General features: G+C 36.1%; 1 pseudogene across 1 annotated transcript; it reads right to left on the bottom strand.

The window, feature by feature from the left end:
* Positions 1 to 1797: 1797 nt before the first annotated feature.
* LOC121239312 lies at positions 1798 to 8528 on the bottom strand (annotated as a pseudogene). Its single transcript, XR_005935286.1, has 9 exons — positions 8349 to 8528; positions 8107 to 8255; positions 7774 to 8020; positions 7529 to 7600; positions 6152 to 6285; positions 4633 to 5111; positions 3661 to 4428; positions 2692 to 2919; positions 1798 to 2434 (listed from the first exon to the last, which is right to left on the bottom strand). The product of XR_005935286.1 is annotated as an ATP-dependent zinc metalloprotease FTSH 10, mitochondrial-like (transcript).
* Positions 8529 to 16961: the final 8433 nt, after the last annotated feature.

The raw sequence follows: 16961 nt of genomic DNA, 5'->3' as shown, positions 1-16961 counted from the left end.
GACCATAAGAAGTGCCTCGACTATCAACATCTTTCATAGAGGATTCTTCCATTATGGGAGGCATTGGGCTATCAAAATCCAGACCTAATCAGCTGCCGATGTAGTTGTACCAGCATTTACCGCACCATCACTACATTCCATTGCCTCCATCTGTGACTAAGTTCAAAGGCAATTATCAATTGTTCGATATGAAAATAAAGAATAAAGATATGAGAGACTCAGAGGTATGCTATACCTTAACACAAGAGCCCCTTACTTATGTGTACTTGACTATATTTCACAAAAAACATCTAAACATATAACCAGCTCAAAATTTTCATGGACCTAACATTAATAGGCATGCTGAAGAATGACATCTCAAGCAAAGACACCGAATGGAGTGCTATATTGACATCACAGCAACATTTATATTGATTCTCATAAGCATCAAAGCAACAGCACGCGATAAATTGAAACATCAAAATTTGATCTGTAAGAGGAGAATGGAAAAACATGCCATAAATGTATTTTGCTACGATCATGCATATCCTGAAACAATGCTATACAACCCCACCCCACCTCTTTAGTAAAGGAAGGACTAAATACTAAGTAATAGAAAGAATAACAATCAAAACGCCACATGCTTGTGAACTTGTCAATTCTGTCAGGTAACCTTCATCACAGTATTATCATTGCAATTACATTCCGCGATCTCCTTTTCCGTTTCAAAAGGTATAAATAGTCCAAAAAAGAAAAAACCAATTCAATATCCCAAACCTTTGTCAAAAACTAAGAAAACTCTCTATACAAAGAATTGAAAACTAAAGAAGAAACTGCATACACAAAAAATCATTCCTAACTCAAACTTTGGAGCCACCACCAGTATCCATACCATGAACACATAAGCCGAAGCTTGAAAAGCTACATTTGAAACCGCCATTTCCAAGAAACGGAAGTTTCTTCCAAAACACTTAAGAAGCAAACTCGAAATCTTAAGAACTATAACCATTCGGGGAGTCCGAGACACACTAGACTCTTAAGTTTTCAGATTTCTTTCATTATTCCTCGTTTTACTGCTATAATACAGAGCCTACCTACATGAGAGTAACGAAAATACCTTCATGCTGTGAGTGAAACTATTGCGAGTGGATCGGCTGCAATGTACAGCAGCATCAGGACGTAGTGAAAATTGGTCTGCGAACCCAAGCAGCAAAGAACAGTGTCTCTAAGAGGTCGAGAGCGAGACTCGAGTTTCGATCAGTGAAAACCACCACGGCGTGGAAGAGAGCGAGACGTAAACCAGAACCGAGAGAGAGAGAGAGAGCTGAAGCGTCAGAAATCTAAAAACCTGTATAAACAATATTCTAAGCGGCATCGTTTCTGGTACAATCCGTTTCTCTCTCTCTCTCTCCCCCGCGCGGGCTCTTTTTTTTTTTTTTTTCCCGCGCGCTGCAGTTATGTTTATGGTTGAAGCTTGAAAGGCTTCACAAATTACATGAACGCATTCCGCATCAGAATGTAAATTCCGTCTGCCGTTCCGGAATGACCGGAAGGAAACAAAATGATCGGACTGGTCCGAAATTTAAATAAGAACCGAATATAACGAATAATTTTATATACAATTGCCTAAATATCACGTAATTATTTAAAAAAAAAATAGAATTCATTATTAAAATATTAATTTTTTCATGTGAATATTATGTTTTAATCATTTTTTTCAAAATGATTATGTGCCGATTACACAATTCACAATTGCAAATATTTTTTCTCTATATAGATTACTATACCGATTCCATAAATTCCGACCATTCCGAGAAATAAATTCAACACAATGTGAAATTTGAAGCAAATAACGATACTCTGCAGTCTGCAGTAATAAAATACTGCTTGTACGGTTTTGTCAACATCAAGGAAAAATGGAGAAAAAATAATTCGTTGCATGTACAATTACAGACGATAGAACAGCCAGTAATCAAGCAGGGAGTACTTGAGGTTCTAGGGGTGAAGAACCATCCTCCTCCTCATGCCTACTATTAACAGGCGTCTCCACAGTCTTCTGATCTTCCTCTTGAAAGCCTTGCTTAAATCTATCATAATTTGTGAGCTCACTTGATTTGAATGGCCGCTCGCCCAAAACTTGAAGCAGGTCGTCTTGGTGAAGAACTTCCTTTTCGAGCAACAGCTCCGCAATTTTAGCCACTTGCTCCTTGTGTTGCTCTATAAGCTGGACTGTGTGTTCGTATGCCTTGCCCACCCACTCTCGCACTTCACCATCAATAATTGCCGCGGTCTTGCTGCTGTAGGGCTTGGACATCTCCATTGTGTCATCCCTTTGAGGGAATGAAAGGAGACCCACCTTCTCGCTAAAACCATAGACAGCTACTTGTGCGTAGGTCATCTTTGTCACCTTCTCCAGATCATTTTGGGCACCCGTCGAGATCTTTCCCAACAGCACCTGCATCCAAAAGAAATATATTCCACTTCACTACCCTCTACATTGAATGGCCCAAGGCATTACGCTTGAATTTCTGTTCATTCATGCATTTCCAATTATGTTAATTGGAAAGTGGGTTAGTTTGTGCAACATGGAATATGAGGTGAACATAATTGCAAACTTTCTGCAATACAGTTCAAAAAAAAAACATGCAATCTAGTTTGTAAGGCTTGGCCCCATCCAAATAGATGATAGGAGTGGCAAAACTTCACAGTTACCTGTTCAGCTGCCCGACCACCGAGTGTCATGCATGTCATATCAAAAAGCTGGTCCTTAGTCATGAGAAGGTTTTCATTAGGAACATATTGAGCAAATCCAAGCGCTGCTGTACCACGAGGCACAATTGTTACTTTCAACAAGGGTTCCGCATGTTCTAAGAACCATCCGGCAACAGCATGGCCCGATTCATGATAGGCAACAGTTCGGCGCTCCAGCTTGCTAATTACCTGCTTGCAAAAAAGGATGTCAGAAGTTCCCATGTCGATCAAGGGGGAGAAGGATCAGACTGAAACTAAAAAAAAAATGACAGTCTTCCCTGTTTCAAGAATATTTTCAGCATGCCAAAATTTTCAAAACAAATGTGGACCTAACAAAAGACCAAAACCACAGAAAAGGTCCAGTGCTGTGAAAAAAACCATTCAGGCATCCTATAACTAACCTTTGTCAAGAAGTAACTTATGTTTAATTTCATTTTATCTACTTGTAGTTTGGGTCAAGTTTGAGGAGCAAACCTATTGTTCTAATATTTTTCAGTCCTAAATCCTTAAAATTTGCATGTATAAGCATGTGTCTCAGAAAAACGAACAAACCAAAAGAAATAAACTTTCTTTTATCAGTAACAAACCGAAAAAAATATAATAGTCATTACAATCTGAATACATTAAACTAATGAACCAAAAGACGCAACAATTGGACCTCACATGGATAAACTGTAATGTTTCAAACTGGAGGTTGACAAATCAAATTTGAGAAGTGGTCAAATGTAGTTTCCCAGCAATTTAACATGCAGTGTTTCAGAGAACAGTTCAAGATGAACTACAACGGCCATCCATGAAGCCACCAAACGAGAATAACCCACCAAACAAAAAGAATATGGTGATATAATTAAAATTTGAAACTTCCTACTTATCAAAAAGCGTTCGAAAAGTTCCCACATCATGTAACACAAGTGGCTAAAAATGAGTTACCTTATTCTTCTTCTCCAGACCACCAATGATCCTATCTATAGCTGCCTCAAAATGCTCCATTGTGACCTGTGTTCCCTCTTTCCTTGCAGCAATTAGAGCAGCTTCGTTACAGACATTTGCAATGTCTGCTCCAGCAAACCCAGGTGTGAGGGCTGCAAGCCTTTGAGAGTAATACGATGGCTCGTGATCAAGTTTAATTTTTTTCAAGTAGATCTGAAATATCTGGTCACGGCCATTAATATCAGGTTTATCAATCGTAATTTGGCGATCAAATCGGCCAGGCCTCAAAAGAGCATTGTCTAAAATATCAGGTCTATTGGTTCCAGCAAGCACAACAACTCCAGAAGTGGTTCCAAAACCATCCATTTCAACCAGCAACTGATTTAGAGTACTTTCACGCTCATCATTTGCACCTGAAAAGCCCCCACGCCCCCTTGCTCGACCAATTGCGTCAATCTCATCAATAAAAACTATACTGGGAGCACACTGCCTTGCTTCTTGAAACAAGTTTCTCACCCGAGATGGCCCAACACCAACAAACATCTCCATAAAATCAGAACCAGATATGGAGAGAAAAGGCACACCAGATTCCCCTGCAGTTGCTTTTGCTAGAAGTGTTTTTCCTGTGCCTGGGGGGCCCACCAAGAGAGCCCCTTTAGGAATCTTTGCTCCCAATTCCTCATACTTCTTAGGGTTCTTTAGGAAGTGCACAAATTCCATGATTTCTTGCTTTGCTTCATCACATCCGGCAACATCTTTGAAATAGATCTGCACCAATCGACCCCAGAATTTAAAAAAAAAAAAAAAAACCAAAACACAGAATGTAGTCATTTAACTATATTCTAAGGAAAGATAAATTAGTGCAAAAACTGGATGCAAAAAAAAAAAAAAAAAAAAAAAAAAAAAAAAAAAAAAAAAAAAAAAAAAAAAAAAAAAAGAAAACAATTACCATCAGAGAAATAGAAAGATTACCTTATTCTTGGCATTTTTATCCACTTTCGTAACGTGGGCTTTTCCTATGTTAAATATCCCACGGGCACCCTTTCCACCACCACCACCAACGCCCAGCCCACCTTGCATTCTCCGCCCCATAAACAAAAGGGTACCCAAAAGCAAGACAGTTGGTGCAAATCTCATCAATTCTTGATACCAAACCATTTCAGACATATACGTTACAGGAACATGATCATGAGGATCTATCCCTAATGCTTCCTGGGCTTCCTCCAGCTTCTCCTCAAAAGATTCAACACTTCCAATGTTGAAATAGTATTTGTGATGCCCCCCTTTCCTTTTGCAGGGGTACCATTAATAGGTCCCTCCACAATATCATCACTTGTTTGATTGCGTGGAGAACTCCTTACATAAACTTTCGCAACTGATTTATTAGAAACAATTATATGATCCACCAAGCCTGGCTCCAGAAGCTTGTTTTTGAACTCTTGAAAACTAATCTGCTAGAAGTTAGCATATTCCAGAATGAGCAAAAGAAAACATGGTCGTAATGAAAGTATAAAATATAAAAAAAAAAAAAAAAAAAAAAAAAAAAAAAAAAAAAACATAACATAATGAATATGGGAAATGTTGCAGCAACATGAACAGAATAAGCAGAAGAAAACAAAGTCTCTTTATTACAATTACTTCTGACACATAAACAACAATGATAAACAACAGTGAATGATTCCATTGATCTAAAACTAAATTGATATTTTCATTCACTTATTCCAATGAGAAGATTAATTTCTAGTAATATAAAGATTGCAATTAGACGGGCAGTCACATTGAAGAATACCCAATGCTAAGAATTCAATATGTCCCAAGCCAAATCAAGCCTAATATCAACTTGAACGAATTCATCAATAGGGAAATAATCACCAAACAAGTTAAGTGAAAAAAATAAGGATAAGTAGCCCTCCCATTGTGAATTAGTACACCTTACTTGCACTCATAAACTTTGATTCAGTTAAACATGAACAATATTTCGAAAATCATGTCAGTTTGCCCCTTTGTCCAAAACAATCATTAACTTGAATAGAAAAGCAAATACAATGGCAAAAATACCTGATAAAACACCTATATCCAGGGCATTTTTATCATATTATATATTTTCGTCCCAACTATCAATTGTTAAGAGGAAAAGAGGGCAAACTAACACCATTTTTTCTATGTAACGTAAATTTATTAAAAGCGTAGATGGGAATAATGTAAATTTATTAAAAGCGCAGATGGGATAAGTGTGCAAATTAGCACTGAAACTTCAAAATAGCTCTGAACACCCAGTTAAAGTTTATGTGTAAATGAATAAGTGATGGTAGTTTATGGGAGGAAAGTAGTATTTACCCAAAAAATATTGAATAACATATCAGAACCACACATTTTGGCTTTTTTATGATGATTAAAATCATGATTTGATCGTATATCATAATTGAATTTTGCAAGTTGACCGAAGTGAAATCAAGAATGCCACTGAAATCACTAAAAGATATCTGCTTACCTGTTTCTGTTCATGAGAACCAAATGGTAAGGAAGAAAGAACTAGGCCAATTACAACTAAAGGAGTGATGAAATTCTGAAATTGCTTTATGAAAGCATCTTGAAAATTCCAACGATCATCCGTGTTCGAGTCATCTGAAATTAGAAGAATAATCAGGTAATCAGAATTGTTAAAGGTCTTATATTAAAAAATAAAAAAAAATAAAAACACACACACACACACACACAATTGTTAAAAGGTCTATATCTAACACTCCGGAAATTAAATGAAAAGGATACATGAAAAATTCGTACATAGAGAGAATCAAATTTTACTATTTCCATGGTGGCAGGTAATTTAACAAAAGAAATTTCATATTTGTATTCCAATGAAGCAATCTATTAATTTGTGTGAGATGGAGTGAGTGTATATTTGGAAATAGAAAACACGGTTTACTTAGCAAACTCTTTTCTTACAATTTTGGTACAGTAAGACAGCCACATTCCTCCACTTCAAGTATTCCATATGCATAAGAGACCAAAACTAGCAAAGTGAAAGGAATTTTCCAGGATTGTTTTAATGTTTTTTTTTTCTTTTCTTTTTTTTTTCTCTCTTTTGTATAAGAATTCCAGCAATAAAATCATAATAACATTGGCATGCTTAGTTTTAAACCCTTCACATGGTCTGGCCCACACGGCTAAGACAACCTTACCACAACCTGACCCCACAGAAAACCCATTCCCATAGCACCTTGATGTAAAGACCAAGATAGCCTCTCCCCAGATCAAAAACATCTGAAGCAGAGGCATCTTTACTTGAAGAGAATATAAAATAAAACTAGAGTCATCTTTAAAACGTGAAATGTGAGATGAAAGCAAACCAGAATATTAAAACACACGCAGAATTCACAACATCCACCATGCAATGAAAAAGCTCCCTAAAGGAAAACAAATGAAACTCCACCAATGACATCTAGAACTCCAACACATTACTGCAAACCACAATGGACATGTTACTTTCAGGCTTTCAGCTCAAACACGCACCCTCCCTTTCAGCAGCATAATCGGTTTTGTTTTTTTTTTTTTTTTTTTTTTTTTGTAGCATAATTTTAAGCAACATAGGGTAAATTGTATAATCATAATGAAGAAAAGAGACACGAACAATCAGAAAATCAGAAATCTCTTAAAAGTCAAAGTTCTGAAACACACAGGAACACAATTTCTTTCTTGATCGGTACACAGAAGAACAATAATAAAACACATCTATGCCAAGAATGATATCCTACATTGTTTCGCAATGCCATTACCATCATTCAATCAGCAACGGCTATGTTTAAATTGGAAATTCTCAATTCAATGAAGGAAAAACCTATAAAACAGAAAATAAAAAGTTTTCGACCTTTTGACTCCGACTTTTGCTTGTTCCCCTCTGGAATTTCCTTCTTTTCCTTCGGATAAAAGTTCTCATAATCTGCAAATGAAGAGCATTGAAATTAGCAATTCCAAATATACTTTCTTTCTTTTAGAAACAACTATTGCACATACGGTTTCAGCTAGTATTTGAGCAATAAAAGTCCTCAAGAAGTGCCAGCCAAATAGTAACCGATTAAAATTCAAAAAAAAAAAAAAAGATCAATTACTTACTCTTTTTCTTTGGGGCTTCACTCGAGAAAAGCCGATGTAATCTAGGGTTGGCAAGAACGTGGTTCAAATTGGATAAATAAGCCTTGGGGGCGAGCTCCCTGTGAGCTCCAACAGTAGTTGCCAAATAACCCCTCAAAAACCCAGAGCCCCCATCCACACGACCCAGATACTCATTCACACGTGACACTCGCAGAAGCTCTTCGTTCAAGATCGCCGATCTCCCTCCACCACCACCACACAACAAATTCTAGCCCACCCAAAATTAAATTAATAAATGAGACCAAAACCCCAAACAAAACTTGAAACTTTCAACGGCACCAAAAAAAAACTTACTCTGGAGCGAGAAGACCGAGACAATGAACGGCCAAGTCCGGAAAATCTCATTATTTAGACGCTCTCGGAGACGGGAAAAATGAGCGATATTATGGTACAGAACCTCAAAAGATACGATTACCGAGAAGACAGCCTTGTAAATAACGTTACTATAAAACAGTATCAACACTGGGTCAGATTGAACAAATCCTTGGAGAGAGAATTTTACAATTACTGGCAATGGAGGTAGGCTGTATATATACCTGGAGGGTCTGGGCTCGACGCCAGATTTTTACTTGTTGCTCGCTCGCGTTCTCCGATTCGAGGAATAGGTGGTGTCGTGAGCTCAACAGGGACGTTGCTTAGCGTTGGTTTGGGTTTGGTTTTGGTTTTTCGGGGGATTTCATAACTTGGAAAACAAGAAACACAATAACGTTCCAACGTAGATATTTGTTTGGCTACGGTCAAGCGATGGTAACGTGTCAAATTTAGGATCCAAAGAGAAAAAAATTGATAGTTCAAGTTTATGGAATAGGGCGAAGTGTTTTATATTATTTTATCTCATCTTATCTTATTATTATAATTTTTTTAAATTTTTACATAAAATATAATAAATAATTTAACCTTTTTAAATCTCAAAATAATAATAATTTTAAAAAATAATATTCTAACAATATTTTATTCAACTTTCTTCTCAACTCACTATCCAAATAGCACCTTAATCTTTCTCAAACAAAATATATATATAATTTTTTGATATTATTTTTATTTTATAATTGATAAAGTTGAATTTTTTACTACATTTTATGTGAGAATTTGATAAATTTGTAATGATTAGATGAGATGAGATGGTTTATGTAATCAAATGAGGTAAAATTTTGTACAGGAAGCTTCAGGGTCGGCGAGTATTGTATGTCCCCTCAACAGGTTTCCCGTGTCGAGACACCTTCATTCTTCTTGTGCAGCTCATGGGCCAATAACAATGATGGTTCCTAAGCCTGCTGAAAGGGCGCAACTCAGGCCAAGATGGGTTTTAGTCTCTTGGTCAAGCCCTACCAAGAGGACATCTATGATACGTGTATGGTAGGAATTCTTCCTTTTCCAAGGATGTTTCATCGGCACATTACCAACTGATTGACGTGCACTTGAGTGTGCCCGTCTGACTTCCCTAGCTTGGGTTGCGTGTGACGGCTCCCTTCTCATGCCCCTTCATGTAGTGTAAACAGTAGGATTTGCACCTGTCATTCATCCTTCTTCAACATGCATCAATTCATAGCCTGGGGAAGTCCATACAACACAGAAATCTATTCTAACTCAATCTCCTTCCACGCTTCATCCGTTTGCTTTCACTCTCTCTCGAATTTTTTGAATTCCCTACGTGTCGCTTGCTTTCTTGCCTTCTTGTTCTCTTTCCTTCATGCTTTCTTCTAATCAGTTCTCCTCTTTTCTTCCATGGTTCCTTAGAATGTTTCTCATCCTTCTTCCCGCGATGCATGCCCTTCTTGTCTGATGGACTCTTCCAAGACCCAGGGAAGTTACCCCCCCCCCCCCAGGTTCATGGTGCCTCACAATATAAATGGGAATCGGTCGTCATTCCTGCCGATCTGAGGGAGATCCTTGTAGAAGGTGCTAGACTCTATTGCGTTGGAGATCTTGACAACCCTATGAGGGGGCCATGTGGCATAGCCCTCAGAGGTCGGCGAGATGCTTGTGTCGTCACTCGAGATGTAGGCCGAGGGTCGAGTTGAGGAGGTGCCGCTAGGGTCCAGGGACGTTGAACTATCTGGTGACAAGGACTTGGAGCGTTGGTCTGGGCAAGTGCTGACAGACAACGTCATAGGCGAGCTGGAGGTTCCTGTGGAGTCGACCACTAGAAGGGATGCAGAGGACGTAACAGTCCTCCCAAAAGCTGCGCCTAGGCTAAACATCGGGGATAGTGTTGTGGTGGATGAAGGCTACATGGAGGCTGCCAGAACACCTGAGGCACCACAAGGGAATGACGCCGAGAGCAACACTGGGGCCTTGTCCAGCCCTCTACCTTAGAAGCCCAGTGACTCCCCCTCTTGAGAAGCCTTCTCTCCCTCTTGGAAGTTGGGATGTGTAGGATTGTCCCATACGGCTGGCGGGAGTAAGGCTCTGCGGGTTGAGTATGGGTTTGTTAAGGCTCGCGTTGAGTCTATCCAGAGATGGCTGACAAGCTCAAGGTTTTCTTCTTCGGGGTATGGTTTGGCCGTCGGCATGGACTTTAGTTGACAACGAAAGAAGAAGAAGATCGTTCGGCTTTGCCAGGAGAGGGCCAACCTCAATTCCATCCTCACCAAGTTGCGGGAGGAGGCTAGCCAATATCGCTTCGAGGCCAAGCTATGTGAGGAGGCATGGGACAGCTTGTAAAGCCAGTTAGATCGTCGGACGAAAGAGGTGGACGAGTTGTGGGTGTCGGTTTGCAAGCATCCATATGAGATCTCGAGGCTGATGAAGCGGCATGACTTCGACACTCAGTCGTACAACTGGCTCCATGAGACTTATACGACCCTTTTCGAGTCCTAGAAAAACAAGTCGTCCCTCCTCGAATCTCGAACAAACAGGTGAGGGACCTGGAAGTTGAGGTGGTCATCGTCAAGGCTAACTCACATACACAAAAGCTACGGGTGGAGGAGTTTGGAGTTTAAGTTGGTCGCCTCAAAGCACGAGCTGGTCTCCCATGACATGGTCCTCGAGGATCTGAAGTCAGGCTTGGCCAATGTCTAGGACATAGTTCCTTGCTTGCCAGAGCAGTTTGTCAATGGCCAAGTTTGTCTGCAACCAAGCATGGGCCTACGGCTACAAGGAGGGTATGAAAAGGTTGCGGAACCATGTGTTGGAGAATTCGTAATAAGACCTGAGGTCCCTTGAATTGAGATATCTTCAACCAGACCCGACGGTGGTGTGACATGACAACTCTATAGGCAAGGATCTGATGTCGGATGCCTTCCTCGGCGACCCCCTTTTCTTTTGTATTGCAAGTGACTGAACCTAGTATCCGATGTGTGAAACACGTCATCAATAATTATATTTCAAGGCCTATAATTTAAAAGAAGTTGTAAGAGATGTTTAACGTACTTTTCAAGATGATTCATAACGTGTATTCTTCTAAGAGATTATGATTTCATATGGCTTTAACACAGAGAAACACATATTTATTTAGAGGAAACGTGTCCATGATGACGGGATTGATTTTAGAATGTAATGAATAATTGTGATTTCTTCATTGACCTGAACTGAATATGAGTTGAAATATACAGTCATATTCCTAGCAATTTCCATATAACATTAAACATGTATTTTGTTAAGAGCATGGGTATGTAACAAGAGCGTATTTAATTATAAAAGTAGGTCATTAGAAGTAATTTAGGTCTCCTTCAAATACAAAGGTTTAGGAATAAACTTCAATCATGCCTTACTCATGGGATCATGTCACTTTAATAAATAAATAAAAATGATAAATTTACAATTAGTCTACAATTATTTTACCACTATTTAAATGAAAGTAGTTACATGCAATGTAATATACATACAAGATCAGTACATAACAAAAAGATAAACATGACAAGAGATAAATATATATGACACTCTTTTACAATATATACTAAGATATAAAGATGGATTTAAATCGATATAATCTTCTTATTAACAAACTACTTTTATTCTATCACATCCTAGAGACTTTTTGTCAAGTTGATGAGTACTGCTAACAATTCTACGCAATCATAAGGCGATGGATGATCATAACATATAATTTCAACATATTTAGTTTTAGTGAGCAACGAGAAAGATGATTCCGTAAAATTGATTTCGATAGTTAAAAAAATGCAAATGTAAATAATAATAATAATAATAATAATAATAATAATAATATATATACATCAGCTGTTTTATTGGGAGAGAGAGTGAGAGAATGCAAAATAAAATAAAGTAAAATAAAAGGTATAGATGTAGAGATTGTGCGGAGGTCATGCCCTTGGTGTCAGAGCAGATTTGAAAGGTGAGATGAGATGAGAATTTTATAAATAGTAATAAAATAGTTTGTGAATATTAGTGAGATAGTTTGAGTTGATTAGTTTTTGAGTTTTGAGAAATAAGCAAATTGAATAAAAAATATTATAAATTTAAAATATTGTAAGAATATAGTTTTATAATATTATTTTTGTTTAGGATTTAAAAAAGTTGGAATTATTTTTTATTTGAAAATTTGAAAAAATTATAATGATTAGTTTGAAAAATTTTGTATTTGAATTATGTTTGAAAATAAGATGAGATAAGATAAAATGAAATAAAATGAGAATTTTATGTCTCATCCCATGCTCTAAACCTGCCCTAAAATATGTTTGGGTAATAAAATGAGATGAGATGGTTTTAAGCTGGATTTGGGTAGTGAGAATACTTGAGAAGTGTTGATAATGTTTGTGAATAGTAGTAAAAAAATAATAATAGAATATTGAATATTCGTAAAAACTATGTGAAAATAATGAATAGTAAAAAAAATAGGTAAAAAGTAATAATAAAGTAAAGAATAGTAGTAAGAGTGTTTGATAGTTTGATAAAGTAGTGGGTCCCACCAATGATTGAAAAGTATTTTTTAATTATTGGGTAATAGTTTTGAATATATTAAAAATTAAGTAATTATATTACCCATAAACATATTTAAATCCCCAAAATTTATTTTTTGTACTTGGCCAAAAATTTTCGGGTGAGCCAAAAATATCAATTTTTTTTTGTTAAAATATATTATTGTATTTATGACCTATTTATTATTCTATGTATTAGGAAATTCTAAATATTTCATTCTAATTATATATTAAAATAAAATTGATTATTATAATAGATAATTATGTATATATATAAATCTGCTATTTGCTTTTTTCGAATGGGGAAGGCGTTGGCGTTCAGAATGGGGATGTGGAAAAAGAATGGGATGGGAAGGGAAGGCATGAAGGAGAGTAGTGGGCTGTCAGAAGGGTGATCAAAAGTTCATCTGGTTACGTCACTTCACAATATACATATATATAGAAATGGGTTAAAACTTGTTGTTTGGGCATTTGGATCAAGGTTTTGAATTTCATATTGAAAGTTTTACTGGTCAAGATATTATAATGAAATAATGAAATATTTCGGCATCAGTATTATTTTGAAATAGTTGATATATAAATAAATTATATATATAATAGTGTATATATGAATTATATTCTAAAATAATAGTCTATATGTGAATAAATTATATATAAATACATATATATATATAAATTATAAATAGTCTAGTCTCAATTGAGGGTTAAAAAATAAGCTTATAGTTTGAAAAAATGAAAAAAATAAAAATAAAAAATTGAAGGCTGAAATATCGACCGGTACCGGCCAAAATATAGACCAGTACAGGCCGAAATTGAGGCCATGGGCCCGTACAAAACGTGTAGGGTACCTGTACTGGCCCAGCGGCCGGTATGGAAAATTTCAGCCGTATCGGCCGGTATGGTACGAAATTCAAAACAGTGATTTGGATATACAAATAAAGTAAGTCTTACAATTCAAATGAGATAGTTTGTGTCTTATATGTGTATCCAAGCAGTCATAAAGACTTGAGAAAATTTGGGAAGTAGCCATTGTTTGGAAGCAGCCGCATCACACCCTACGTGACCTAGCAAAATGACTAATTTGTCCCTGCAACAAAAAGTAAATTCCTTTCTCAGATTTCACTAGTTTGAAGTTTGGTCTTCACCCCAACCCTATGTTCGGTCTACACCCCCCTCTCCCACCCGCGTCGTCATCCTCTCCCCCACCCGCACCCCTGCGTCCCACATCTAGGCCAAATGGGAGGCATGACTGAACATGGAGAGCCGAGGGAGATGCAGTGGAGCTAGTGGTGGCGAGGGGAGGTGGCATGGTGGCTGGAGGGCGGCGGATCTAGGCCAAATGTGTGGAGAAACCCATGGCAAGGAAAAAACCATTTCAGGAAAGAGAGGGGGAGGGCTTCCGTGCTATGGAAGCTCGACGGTGACTAGGGGGAGGTCAAGGGCTCAGTGGTTCTTGAAGATGGGGCTAGAAGCTGATGACGGCAGCGGTAGTAACGGCGAGAGGGAGAAACCGTGTAGGAGAACCCATTACGGGTTGAGAGAGGGGCTGCGCGTGGAGGCTTGAAGCTAGTTGGAGGTGGCCGGTAGCATTGCAGGTGGCGCACGACAGGGTGGGTGAGCTGAGAGAGGGAATCGGGTAGGGGAGGGGGTGCTGCCGCGTGAATGTGATCTCAGTAGAGGAGGTTTTGTTTAAAAAAAATAAAATAAAAAATAAGATGATGACACGTAAGGTGTGCTACAGATCATCTGTGAAATAGTGGTTGATCTGTAGTAAAACTCTAAAGACTTTGGTTTGAATTTTCACTAATTAATGACATTTAATAGCCTTTAGTAGTACTTGTGCTACAAATTTTTTTATATCAAGAGAAGTGGAATACCATTCTCTCCGCAGGCTATTTACGATTGTTTGTTGGAGTATTTCAGAATTCTCTAAATAGTAATAAAATGGTCCCTGATTAATAATGAAAGATAAATGTTAGTTATCATTTTTACACCACATACTAATGTGTGATCTATCATTTTTATCTTTGATGTGTAAACACACATATTTACAATATGTAAATATATGTGTTTAAATAGAAGCGCAACAATGATAAATCATATGTTGGTGTGTAGCGTAAAGGATGATGAGTAGAATTTTTCATAATGAAATAATTTGAATTAAAATATTTTATTGAATTTTGGTAAAAGAGAGAAAAGTAAAATAAAAATGTTATAAAGTTAAAAAAAACATGTTTGAATATAATTTTTATTTTGAAGTTTGAAAAAGTTGTATTAATTTTTTTGTTTTGCAAGAGATGCTTGGAAAATGAGATGAGATGAAAATTTTGTGAATAATAGTGAAAGAATTTGAGTTAAGATGTTTTATTTGGGTTACGAGAAATAAGAGAAAAAAATTGAATAAAAATTTTATAAAACTAAAATATCATCAGAATATAAACTTTTTAATATTATTTTTATTTTATAATTTGAAAAAAGTTTAATTATTTTTTATGTTTTATTTAGAAGTTTGAAAAAGTTGTGATTATTAACTGAAAAAGTTGAATATTATTTGAAATTAAAAAATGTTTGTGTTTGAATGATATGTTGGAAATGGAATTAGATGAAATATCTCTATTTCCCAACAACCCTAAAGTTTGTAAAAGTCATAATAATTAGGTGAAAAAATTAAAAATTAAAAAATTAAAAATATTTTAGATTTAAGTGATGTTTAAGAAGAAAGGTTATGAGAAATTTTGAGAGATTTCCATCTCCTCTCATTTACCATTCGGATCGCTCGTTCGATCGATTCCAAATTTAAAAGCAACATATCAAAGAGCCCAAAAAGATCAACACGGGGCTTGTTATTGTTATTGTGCTCATTAAAATGCAGAAGGAATACGATTAAGATAATGATGTCGTTACTGTCGTATATTAAAAAGATAATAAAAAGATATTTCACTTTCATTTTATTTTATTAATTTAGAACTTTTCAGTTCTAAAAAGCCATACAAGAATGAAAAATGCTAAACGATCCATGGTTTGCACCAATGAAATGTAACTACTTCATTTTTGTTTTTGTTTTTGTTTTTTTTTTTAAATTTTAATATTAAAAAAACGTAACAAAAATATATTATCATACATTGCATCGGTGCAAACCTTGGATCCATGTAGAGAGACCCAACAAGAATTGGTGAACGACAGCATGTGATACTATTTGGGGCAATACATGACTGGGATCGACTAGCCAGGGAAGGGACATATATGTTATCTGTTCTGCTGCTTATTGGGCCATTAAGACGGGTTCAAGTGTCCATCTTAGCCCGATTGCATTCCCTCGTTTTTTAAAATCGATATGTTTCGATCCTTGGTTTTCTTTCCATTTGCTGGCTTGAAATGACTCTTTAATTGTGGTTCGTTGTTGCGGCCAACCCAACCCCATGCGCACATGTAAGCCAATTCATCCGATGTGAAATATATATATATATATATATATATATATTATATAATTATAATTTTTTTTATAAAAATAAATTGACAAACTGACATGACTTTATATGCATGATATGTTAGATTTAATTTAAGTAATTTTACAATCTAATGTATATAAATCAAGTCAGATCAATTTGTAGATTTATTTTCGTCGAATCTCTTTTTAGTTAAACACAATTTTCTTATATATATATATATATATATATATATATATATATATATATATATATATACTAGGTGAAAGCAACGTGCAAAGCACGTTTGACTAATTTTATGAAATGATTATTTGTAAAAATAATATATATTTTATAAAAATTATTGATTTCACTTAATAATTTAAGGCATAGTAGAGAAAATAAATAACTTAATAATATTTTTTTCTCTGATAAGTAGAAAATAATAGTGTTTTTTTTTTACAAGTAGAAAATAATAGTATTTAGAGAAATGATATCTATTTTCTTCCAATTATCATTCTCATTGATAAAAACTAACGAAAAAGTTATCTCATTAGTTGATTCCTTATAAAAATAATTTCTTCCTATTAAATCATTCTAATTGACCAGCACATCTACAAGTCTACCATAATGTCTCACCAACACTTTTAAGAGAAACAAACACAAATCTCATGTTACAATCAATAGCTTAAAAAACTAGAAAATATAATCACCATTACAAACCAATTAGTGAGAATCAAGTCACAATATTCCTTTATTATACATGGCTGAGTCAACCCGTTATTCATGAAAATCAAATGTGTAGACGTGCCCGGTAGGAGCAATGGCCCTTGCAAGTGACGTAGTT

This window comes from Juglans microcarpa x Juglans regia, chromosome 7D, assembly GCF_004785595.1.
Source record: "Juglans microcarpa x Juglans regia isolate MS1-56 chromosome 7D, Jm3101_v1.0, whole genome shotgun sequence".
Lineage (NCBI taxonomy): Eukaryota > Viridiplantae > Streptophyta > Magnoliopsida > Fagales > Juglandaceae > Juglans > Juglans microcarpa x Juglans regia.
The sequence above is the reverse complement of the archived record's forward strand: the minus strand, read 5'-3'. Positions and strand labels throughout refer to the sequence as shown.